This window comes from Myotis davidii, unplaced genomic scaffold (genome assembly GCF_000327345.1).
Source record: "Myotis davidii unplaced genomic scaffold, ASM32734v1 scaffold189, whole genome shotgun sequence".
In the NCBI taxonomy this organism is placed as follows: Eukaryota; Metazoa; Chordata; class Mammalia; order Chiroptera; family Vespertilionidae; genus Myotis; species Myotis davidii.
In genome coordinates, this window is record NW_006383017.1 from 961415 (window position 1) to 971445 (window position 10031).

The 10031-nt window shown below is 39.1% G+C and overlaps 1 protein-coding gene across 1 annotated transcript in view; it reads right to left on the reverse strand.

Annotated features, from left to right (window-relative positions):
- The window catches only part of LOC102767578 (chromosome unknown open reading frame, human C3orf67), a 217528-nt gene extending 207722 nt beyond the window's left edge, over positions 1-9806 (reverse strand). Inside the window, exons 1-2 of the mRNA XM_015558251.1 lie at positions 9722-9806; positions 4425-4518 (exon numbers count right to left, since the gene is read on the reverse strand). The gene's annotated coding sequence lies outside the window, so the exon portion shown is untranslated. The remainder of the gene's footprint in view (positions 1-4424; positions 4519-9721) is intronic.
- Between the last annotated feature and the right edge of the window lie 225 nt (positions 9807-10031).

Genomic DNA, 10031 nt, shown 5'->3' on the forward strand with positions numbered 1-10031 from the left:
TCCTGCAGGGTCCTATAGATCTTTGGTTTTAACTCTGAGAGAGATGGGACATTTTCAGCAGGGGAGTGCCTTACATTGACAAGTACCGCGCTAGCCACAAAATTGACAACAAAAGGCAAGTCAGAAACAGGGAGGCCAATTAGAAGTCTACTGCAGTATTCCAAGCATGAGATAATGGTGGCTTGGGCCAGGGTGGTAGCATTAGAGCAGTGGTTCTCAACCTTCTGGCCCTTTAAATACAGTTCCTCATGTTGTGATCCAACCATAAAATTATTTTCGTTGCTACTTCATAACTGTAATGTGCTACTGTTATGAATCGTAATGTAAATATCTGATATGCAGGATGGTCTTAGGCGACCCCTGTGAAAGGGTTGTTCAACTGCCAAAGGGGTCACGACCCACAGGTTGAGAACTGCTGCATTTGAGGGTGGCAAGAAGCAGTCAGAGAATGACTCTAACTTAAACACAGAACCAATAAGATCTTCCTAATGGACTGAATGAAGGCAAAAAAAATCAGGCTAATTTAAGAGTTTTTGTTTGAACAATTGAAAAGACAAGTTACCTAATGACTGAGATGGGGTTGTGTGCTAGAGGAGGAGGAGGAATATCTAGGGCAAAGCCTGTCCAAGTGGAAATATCAAGTAAGCAACTAAAAATACAAGTTAGGAGTTTGAGAGAGAAGTCTGAGCTGGAAATACAAGCTGGAATAAGACAGACATGGTATAAACTAGGGAGTAAATGTAAATAGAGGCTCAGGGACTAGGTCCAGGCGCACTGCAACATTAAGCTGGGTTAGGGAGAAGAGGAAGAACCATGAAAGGAAACTAAGAGGGAAGACCAGAGAAACAGGAAGAAAACTAGCAGTGGGCATCCTGGAAGATGAATGAAGAAAATATATCAAGGAGGAGGGTGTCAACCTGGTCAAATGCTGCTGAGATGATAAGCAAAATGAGGGCTGGAATTGGCCAACGGATTCAGGAGTACAGAGATCACTAATGACTCTGACAAGAGCACTATCAGTACAGTGGTAAGGTCAGTGCCATTGAAACGTTTTAAACAGAAGAATTCATAATGAGATTTATTTTAAAAAGAATATCGAAGTAGGGGCAGGGGGAGGTTTGGGAAGCACCTCATAAAGATGACTTCATCCTCCAGAGCAGCTGGAACTTGGATTAATACAGGGCTTCAGAGATGCTGGTCCCCAGACATGCCACTGGGCTCGGACACCACAAGCAGAGAAAAAATGGTTTCAAAGCTGAGCCTCACACAGAAAGTCCCAGTCCCATAGGGGCATCCTATATAATAAATCCTAATATGCAAATAGACTGAATGGTGGAACAACTGGTGAAATGACCAGTGAAATGACCAGTCGTTATGATGCGCACTGACCACCAGTGGCCAGATGCTCAATGCAGGAGCTGCCCCCAGCTGCAGGCCTCAGGCCAGCCAAGGCAGGTGCCAGGGAGGGCCCCCCAATCACCCCACCAGTCGTTCTACAGAGGGAGGAGCTCGGGGGTGGTGGCGGGGAGTGGGGTCGGTGAGTGGGTGACGCCAGGCCAGCCAAGGCGGGTGCCAAGGCGGGTGCCAGTAGGGTCCCCGATCACCCTGCTGGTTGCCCCAAAAATTGGCCTGATCACCAGCCAGGCCTAGGGACCCTATCCATGCACAAATTTCATGCATCGGGCCTCTAGTCTATATAACAAGTACCAGGGTGAAGAGCAGCGTGGACTTACTTATCTGGCTAATAATTTACTCAAGTCTCCTTATTAAGGGAAGCTGGTTACATTTAGAAATTATAACCTAAATTGTTATAGTTTATTTACGTGACAAATTTAACAAACTTATTAAACACCAACTATATACAATACATTAGATAGGGGTATAAAATAAATGATGCAAGATTCCTACACTGGAGAAGTGTACAATCTAATAATTAATATCAGTTTATTTGATAAGATGCTAAGTAAAAATAAATAAAACAAAACCAAAAAAACTTTGACATATTGAGAGATACTCAAGTGTAATTCAGAAATAGTGCTATTTAAAATAAAAAGTTAAACATACTTAATTTCATTATTAAACTTTCTTCAGAAGCACCTAATATAGTAGGAAACACATAATGGGGTAGCTAATTTCAAATCTGTATAAAGTGAATGTGTACTCTTAAAATAGAAATATATAATGGTAACTGAACTAAATTTAGAAATGGTAATTGAAAGCCAATTCTCTATTCAAGGCATAACATTTAATTTAAATTTAACCATAACAACTTCACACAGAAGGTCATTTTATAGAAGCAAAAATAACTATAAAGCTGTTATCAAAAATTACAAATAATCTTAAAGGCATTAGTACAAAAATTACAAATAATTAATTTTACAGACTGTATAAACTGTTTCATTTGTTAGTGTTGCACATCCTACAGAAGAGCCAGATTAATTTTTAATTACAGGGCATTGTACAAAAAACACATTAAAAGATTTTTCCATTTCTTCCAATTAAAACTACCATCTTTCCATTTAAAAAGCAATTATAACAAGTTAAAAATTCCTAAAAAATTTTTTTAGATAAAAGTAGGAAAAGGGAGGTAGTAGAGGGATTAAGAAAAAACTAAAAAAAAAAAAGTAGGAAAGGGAGCTTGTCTTTAGACACAGAACCTTTGGAAGAGGAGAAATTTTTCAGAGCCAACTGAGAAAGGTTACAAGGAGTGGTTTGATTTTGTCAATAACATGATTATGTACATTGATGCTGAGGGCATCACATGGAAGTACAGGCCAACAATAAGAAAAAAACAACAAAAGAACACTGGATTATATTAAGTTATGTTTCTGCAAATCAAATGTATCTCTCTCACAAAGACAATATCCTTAAAAAAGATGAAACATGTCTCCTGTAAGAATAACCTAGTTTCAGACACATTTCCCTGGCTCATCTTAGTTTATCTCATTTATATGTATACATTTTTGTAAAAATGAAAAATACTCTATTAAAAGAAAAGGAACTGGCCCTGGCCGGTTTGGCTCAGTGAATAGAGCGTAGCCCTACGGACTGAAGGTTCCCAGATTCAATTCCAGTCAAGGGTACATACCTGGGTTGCAGGCTCAATCTCCAGTAGGGGGCATGCAGGAGGCATCATCATTGATGTTTCTATCTCTCTCTCTCTCCCTTCCTCTTTGAAATCAATAAAAATATACTAAAAAAAAGGAACTGTGAGGAAATCATGATTTGTAAAATTGCAGTAAATTAATAAAAATTATTTTAACAATGATTATTCCTTCTCTTTGAGTTTCTGCTTTTTATTTTATTTTAGAAAGAAACACTGGCAAACCATTTTAAAGTTAACCATCTTCCATCTATAACTTCTATGGCTTGGCTTATGTCTCAGAACTCTAAAATATGCATGTAGTAGCTTGAAATGGTAGATAAAGCACAGAGTCTATGAAAATTTAGAAAACTGAATTAAAATGAGAAAAATCAGGTACCAAGAACAGTCTTTTCATAGTATCTGGTACACAGTAGTTTTCAATAAATGTTTTTAATGAATGAATGAAGAAAGAAATGATGAATGTAAAAAGTAACTGGCTACTTATATTTACCAAATTACCTAAAATCTATGGTTAAAACATAGGACAATGTTGATGAAAATTTGAACAATCATTTTGAAAAATTCTATTTCTTAAATCACATCAGTTTACTCAAAGCCTAATTTGGTGGCAGAGCCTCAAATTTTAACCCCAGTTTTGCCAATAACGGCTTCTGATCCTAAATGTAGGTGATCTCTTAGGGTTTCTTCTGCTTTAGAATGCTGACTCTAATTTCCAAAGTAAGAAAGAATTGAAATCTACTCCTTGGGCTTTTGTTAAAACACATGCTAACATCTATATTTATTAGATATTAATATTTTTAAAGGTATATAAGTTGATATGTCACTAAATAGCGCCTTCTATTGTATTTTACATAATTGTTTTCTAACAAATTAATTTCCTATAATTTAGGAACTCCCGAGTTTATTTCAAAGCTTAGTCTTAACTACCTGATTTCTTGATAAGGAACCAACCTCAGCGTGCTTATCTATAGAAGAGCTACAGTGAGGATTAAAAAAGTTAAATGTGAAATGCTTAGGAAGTCAGGCACACAGTAAATGCTCAATAAATACCATTACTATTACAACTAATAGTCATTAAATAATTCTTTAAATCTTAAAAATACTGGTGGATTTCTAGTAAACAGTGAAGCAGAATATTAAAAAAACAAAAACAAAAACAAACCTGGCATAAGGTTACTTTTTAAACTTTTTTAAAAAAATCTTATCAGGTTCATGTCAACAGGTGCCAGTAAAAGTCAAACTAATGTATGTGTATGAGACTTAAAGGCATAATTTCAAGCATCAAATGTTAAGTTTCAAGATTAAAAGTCTTACTTACGGATTTGCTTATTCTCCTTTGGTAACTGAATTTTGTTTGTCTGACTGCTGCCTTCCAGGACAAACACAAAACTTTTCACTTCTTTATCAAACTCCTATAGAAAAAAAATGAATACAGTGGTAATTGAAAAGTACTAATATTTTGTTTGGCTTCTATTATAAAATTAGAGCTGAAAACTCACAAGAAACAAGTTCCAGATTCAAATGACTTAAAAGTAGACTTAGGCCTTGATATTCTCGCCCTAAGACTTGCTGGGAACTGGAATACAGAAACCACACTAAGCCACTTGGCACATTCTCTATTATATCAAGTAGGCACTCTCCCTCCAAACGATAAAAAGTTCTCCAAGCTTAGGGATTCTCAAGTAACTAATTTTGAGTTTCCGGAGTTTATTTCTCTTCCTCTCCTTTAATCTGTGTGTTTCTGTCTAGCAGCACAAGCTGACATCACTTCTGTTATAGTATAATAAATCATCTAACCTATGCTGCATCCAGTCAGAAAGGTCCTTGGTCTTTGGCCATGGCTCATACAGAATTAATCATTGCCTTTTAAAAAAAACTAGTGCTCCAACTTGGAAGTTCCATATCATTTACTTAACATCAGAACAAATTAAAGTGCTACAGTTAATTAAAGTGACCTGAAAAACTAAGGTTGGAGACACAGAAAACAAACATGAATCAAAGTGGTAATGTAAATGGTTATATTTTTATGAACCAAATTCCCAATCTTTGAGTATAAAAGTTCTTTTTTCACATTAAAATAATTCACAGATCCTCCCACTCTCCCATTTTGTATTAAGAAATGCATTGTGTCTGATAGCTGCTAAGAATTAAGTAACATTTTAATAAATTTCTATTATGTCTATCACAATAGCATCTCCTATGTATTTGCAGGGTTTTTTAATCTTTATTTTTTATTTTATTTTTTAAATAAATCTTTATGTTGAAAGTATTACATAGCTTCCCCCTTTGTCCCCCCATTGACCCCTTCTAACCCACCCCAGCCCCCCCTCCAGGCCTTCACCACCCTACTGTCTGGGTCCATGGGTTATGTATATATGCATACAAGTTCTTTTTTTAAAAAATTAAATCTTTATTGTTCAGATTATTACAGTTGTTCCTCTTTTTTCCCCCCATAGCTCCCCTCCACCCAGTTCCCACCCCACCTTCTGCCCTTACCCCTGCCACTGTCCTCATCCATAGGTGTATGATTTTTGTCCAGTCTCTTCCCGCACCCCCCATACCCTTCCCCCCTGAGAATTGTCAGTCCACTCCCTTTCTATGTCCCTGATTCTATTATATTCACCAGTTTATTCTTTTCATCAAATTATTTATCTTCTTAAAGGATATCTTTCAGCATTTCATATAATACTGGTTTGGTGGTGGTGAACTCCTTTACCTTTTTCTTATTTGTGAAGCTCTTTATCTGACCTTCAATTCTGAATGATAGCTTTGCTGGGTAAAGTAATCTTCGTTGTAGGTTCTTGGTATTCATCACTTTGAATATTTCTTGCCACTCCCTTCTGGCCTGCAAAGTTTCTGTTGAGAAATCAGCTGACAGTCGTATGGGTACTCCCTTGTAGGTAACTGTTTTTCTCTTGCTGCTTTTAAGATTCTCTCTTTGTCTTTTGCTCTTGGCATTTTAATTATGATGTGTCTTGGTGTGGTCCTCTTTGGATTCTTTTTGTTTGGGGTTCTCTGAGCATCCTGGACTTGTAAGTCTCTTTCATTCACCAGGTAGGGGAAGTTTTCTGTCATTATTTCTTCAAATAGGTTTTCAATATCTTGTTCTCTCTCTTCTTCTGGCACCCCTATAATTCAGATGTTGGTACGCTTGAAGTTGTCCCAGATGCTCATTACACTATCTTCATATTTTTGGATTCTTTTTTCTTTTTGTTTTTTCGGTTGGGAGTTTTTTGCTTCTTTGTATTTCAAATCTTTGACTTGATTCTTGGGGTCCTCTAGTCTGCTGTTGGGTCTCTTTATAATAGTTTTTATTTCAGTCAGTGTATGCTTAATTTCTAGTTGGTCCTTTTTCATATCCTCGAGGGTCTCACTAAATTTATCGGCGGTTTCTAGAAAATTCTTGAAAAACCTTATAACCGTGGTTTTGAACTCTATATCCAGTAGTTTGCTTTCCTCCATTTCTGTCATTTGTGACCTGTTTCTTTGTCTCCGCATTTTAGCTGCTTCCCTGTGTTGATAAGAGTTGCTTTCTGTGCTAGGTGTCCTATAGGGCCCAATGGCTCAGCCTCCCCAATTACCTGAGGTGGACACTCTTGGTACACCCCTTTGTGGGCTTTGTCTTGTTGTAGTTACGCTTTGATTGTTGTAGGTATCACTTGGAGGAATTGACCTCCAGGCCAATTGGCTGTGATAATCAGCTGTGTCTACAGTGGGAGAACTTCTGTGCTGGAGACACCCTTCTGGGGCAAGACTTGCTTCAGTGGGGCTTTGGTGCTCACTGAGTCTGCCCCGAGTGTGTCCCTTATGGATCTGAGGAGTTTTAATCTGGATGGTCCACTCTGACCACTGGGTATACTGGTCTTGGATCTCTAAGGAGGTGCTAATTTAGCATTTTCCTGAGGATACCCAGCAGGAGCTACGGAGATATCTGTAGGTTCCTCTTCTTTGTTTGGAGTTTGGAGGTGCCCAGATGAGGCCCAGCTGTGAAGCAATGCAAGCTGCTGTGGGGCCTTGGGCCTTCTTTTTGGATGTTCTGGGTCTCTCTGACCCAGCTGCAGTTTGTTAGGTAATTTTAGATTGCTAAGGGCCAGGCCTTTCATATGCAAAAGCCTCTGTGCACAGTTTGGGTGGGGTGGGGTCTCAGGGGATGAACAGGGCGGAGCAAACAGCTATGGCTGATCCTCAGTCCTGCCCTAAGAGGACCCGGGTCTCACTGTTCCACGGTAATCGTTGCATGCACCTCTGAGAGAAAGCCTCCCTCGAGTTCCGACCGATGCCAGACAGTCCAGTTTCTCCCCGTATGAGTCTGGGTCCCCAGAGATTCGCCCGGAACTGGCGTTCAGAGAAGTTGGGAACCTGTGTCTCCCTCCCCATTGAAAAAGACAGTGACGTCCTCAGTTGCCAGCCCTTTCCATGTGCGCCTCCATGACTCTGCACTTTACTTCCACACCGCACCTCCTCTGAGTCTCACTGTGCTTCTCTCCCTCCTTCTAGTTGTAGAGTTTCCATTCAGCCAGCCTTCCTGTGGTTCTGGATGATGTCCGCTCCGTCTTTTAGTTGTTTCTTTGAAGTGGTTGTGCGAGGCAGCAATCTCTTGTGTTTACCTATGCCACCATCTTGGTTCGAGAGAGCTGCATACTAGTTCTTTATTTGATCTCTTCCCACCCACCACCGCCGTCCCTCTGATATTCATCAGTCTGTTCCATGCTTCTATGTCTCTGGATCTATTTTGTTCAACAGTTTATTTTGTTCATTAGATTCCACATATGAATGAGATCATGTGGTACTTGTCTTTCTCTTGTGTATTTGAAATGAATATACATACACCTAGTGTATTATTTATTCCACAAGTTGAAAATACACGTAAAACCTTTCACCAGTTTACCAAAATCTTCAACGTGGTCCGTAAGTCCTTGTGTAGTCTGATCCCTGCCCAGTTTTTCCAACCCCATCTCCTACCTTGCACTCTCTCCTGTCTGCATCCTAGCCTTCGTAGCCTTCTTGCAGTTTCCTAAAAATTCTAAGCCCTCTTCTGACACAGAACTTCGTGCATGCTTTTCCCTTTGCCTGAAATACTCTGCTTTCCACCAGCCTCTCCCAGTGCCTAGTTAACTCTTAGAGATCAAAGGGCATTTCCTTGGGAAGGCTTTCCTAATTTCCCTGGTATATACCCTCACAGCATCATTTATCTTTCATTCATAATAAGAGCTGTATAACTGTGAGCAAGTTGCTTACGTTCTCCATGCCTCAGTCTATAAAAGGGGCATAAATGTAACTATCTCACAAGGCTATTGTACAGATAACATATGTAATGTACTTGATGCTATGCTTGGTAAACAGTCAATACTCAATAGTTTTAAAAAGTTACCCATAGAACTGAGTCCTTAGAAAGGCATTTTTCTCTCCAGTATACAGGAAACAAGAGAAAAAGGAGAAAGGGATGGATATAGGTTTTTAGATCTAGTGGCAGCAAGCTGAGGTAGTTTCTACCTGATGGCATTGGTTTTTCCAGTGAAATGGGGTGTGGTCTGGTGAGTGAGTGAGGAGGACCTATCTGGGTGTGGATTGGGGATGGGGATAGGGAGTTGGTAGTTGGAAACCTGAAGAAAATTGAGAAAATTATTTTAAAAACTAAGAGAACTTTCTGGGATATTCAGGATAAATTTATAGCAATCTAAGAGGCTGTAGATATTTTCTCCAAAGGTACCGAGAAGCCGGATGCAGACAGATAACTGGGAATTCAGAAAGGGTCAGCGTTTCCTAGGCAGGCATGATGAAAGGACAAGCAGCAAGGTCATTCAAGGTCTTGACCGGGCCTTGATTGAAATCATGGACTATGGATTCTGGGCTAGAGAGAAAAGGAAGTGAAGACAGAGAAAATGCACAAATAAAACTAAACAATGGGGAAAGTAGAATGTCTTAAAAGTCTCAATAAGGTTGAAGAACAAATATAGTGGGAATAACTGGGCAAGCAGCCTTAAGAACTGAAGACTGGGGCCAGAAGGGATGTCGTGATATCTCACTTAGTAAATTTCAGAGTCCCTGCAGTTTATGGTGATGAGGTACAGGGCATGATGGAGGGCATGTATAGCAAAGTAGAGTGGGATAGGTCATTAGAAATGAAGGAATCAAGAAAATGAGGCCCTTGCCAGGAAGCTCAGTTGGTTAGAGTGTCATCCCCATACACCAAGGTTTGATCCCCAGTCAGGGCACATATAAGAATCAATCAATTGAATGCACAAATAAGTGGATCAACAAACTGATGTTTCTTTCTCTGTCTCTCTCTCTAAAAATCAATCAATAAGTTAAAAATTAAAATAAAAATTAGAAGAAACTGAGAAGCTAAGGGTTTGGAGAGATTTTCCTCACAGATACTGAAATCACTTAAAATGGCAGGACTTGGTGTTCAGAGAAGGGCTGTGAGCTGCATGCCTAAATCTTAAACAAGTGAGGAGTGCTGTCTGGGAGGACTGCAGCCCACAATGTCATGAGAAGATTTTGGGGTGCATGAATAGGAAAAGCAGTTCTGAAATCTGACTGAGCCCTTTTTGTTATAAACAGTCACTCTCATTTCTTTCCATGTTTTAGGTGGCTCCAATTTCTCACACTTACTTTCCAAATCACAGATGGACTTCCAAGGATCTTCCACTTTGCTCCAGGATTTTTTCCCTGAGCACTAAATATTTCAACAAATGCACCTCCCTAGAAAACAAAAATGAAGTATTTCCATTACAGTGCATACACCAAGGTTTGATCCCCAGTCAGGGCACATATAAGAATCAATCAATTGAATGCACAAATAAGTGGATCAACAAACTGATGTTTCTTTCTCTGTCTCTCTCTCTAAAAATCAATCAATAAGTTAAAAATTAAAATAAAAATTAGAAGAAACTGAGAAGCTAAGGGTTTGGAGAGATTTTCC